The sequence below is a fragment of the Leuciscus leuciscus genome (assembly GCF_965113295.1).
Source record: "Leuciscus leuciscus genome assembly, chromosome: 1".
Taxonomy (NCBI): domain Eukaryota; kingdom Metazoa; phylum Chordata; class Actinopteri; order Cypriniformes; family Leuciscidae; genus Leuciscus; species Leuciscus leuciscus.
Genome location: NC_138725.1, coordinates 65,444,373 through 65,445,928, shown reverse-complemented (window position 1 = coordinate 65,445,928; position 1,556 = coordinate 65,444,373). Strand labels below are relative to the sequence as shown.

At 46.3% G+C, this 1,556-nt stretch overlaps 1 long non-coding RNA gene across 1 annotated transcript; it reads right to left on the bottom strand.

Annotated features, from left to right (window-relative positions):
* Positions 1-242: 242 nt before the first annotated feature.
* On the bottom strand, positions 243-1,329 carry LOC309474056. Its single transcript, XR_014197204.1, has 3 exons — positions 1,138-1,329; positions 657-788; positions 243-341 (listed from the first exon to the last, which is right to left on the bottom strand). It is a non-coding gene; the product is annotated as an uncharacterized lncRNA (long non-coding RNA).
* Positions 1,330-1,556: the final 227 nt, after the last annotated feature.

Here is a 1,556-nt window from a genome sequence, read left to right as displayed (position 1 = left end):
TGACCGTGACCGCTTTGGTGACCGTGACCGCTCGCGGCCATCGCGTTCATCGTGACCGCCGCGGCCATCGCGTTCATCGTGACCGCCGCGGCCATCGCGTTCATCGTGACCGCCGCGGCCATCGCGTTCATCGTGACCGCCGCGGCCATCGCGTTCATCGTGACCGCCGCGGCCATCGCGTTCATCGTGACCGCCGCGGCCATCGCGTTCATCGTGACCGCCGCGGCCATCGTGGCCACTCAGCGGTTCAGCCGCAGGCTTCACTGCAGGCCTCGGCCGGTCGGCCACAGGCTTCGCTGCAGGCTTCACTGCAGGCCTCGGCGGGTTGGCCGCAGGCTTCACTGCAGGGATACAGATAGTCATCTTTAGTCTGTCCTTTCAGTGGCATTCAGCACAAAACGCAAATCATGAATAACAAGTGTTACAGAGTGAATTATATTTTAAATAAATAAACGTCTTTATTAATTTTGTAAAGCTTTTCTGTGAAACTGTGCTATGTGCGCTAAATTTAAGGTATTTTGCCATGGAGCAGGATTTGACAACATAATTAAAAGACACACTTTGCAATTATTTGTGACGTTTACTAGCAACATCTGAGTGAAAATTCAGCGTTTCTTTTGGGAGACCTCTAGCATCCATCATTAATTGAAACTCACTGAAAACAGGCGGCACACACACAGGCCCACAGGGAAATTGACAGCATTTATGTCCTCCAGAGCAGTCTCTATCAGAAGTACATCCTCGCCGAGACGGCACGACCGTCAGTGTCGCCGGACATTGACCGGACTCTACAGAAGAGGATTCAAGAGGATCGTTAAAAGGGACCAGGGAGTGTTGCAACGGTTTCAGTATTTAGAAGTCAGGGGGTTTGAAATATAGGTCTAAAAGTTGAAAATATGCATATTTATCTGCTTAAAATCAAGAATAAATTCCATTTATCACTAAACTGTCAATCAGTTTTAAAAACAAAGAGTAGTGGGGTGTGTAATAAGCACAATGCAGATAGAAGACATAGACAGTTAATGTGTTTTCCATGAATTGACTATTGCAACTAAATGTACTGTAGCTACATGTTCAAAAAAAAAAGTCATATTTTGTAAGGCACTTCGGTGTAATGAAGCTAAAAGATCTTCTCACCTGCGACTCCAGCGAGTGTTGTGCACAAACATGCAGACAGGCACAATAAAACAACTCTCAACGAGCAGTACACTCGAGCTGTCATCCTCTCGACCTGTGATCTCACAAAGACCTCTGCTGCACAATTAATCAGAAGGAACAGTGAGACACACAAAACTACACTGAAAACATGTGCTGCTGAATCCCGCAACATAAATCATTGTATAAAAGTTGCTGAAAACGCGTTTTTAAAGATCCAAGGAGGTCTGGGTAACTCCAACCCTGATCAAACACACCTGTCTGTAGCTTTCTAGTAGCCTCATCCTGAAGACCTTGATTAGCTTGTTCAGGTGTGTTTGATTAGGTTTGAAGGAGCGGAGCGCTGCGTTCACACCAGATATCGTAATAATAACCGTAATTAGTATTGTGAATAATGCCTT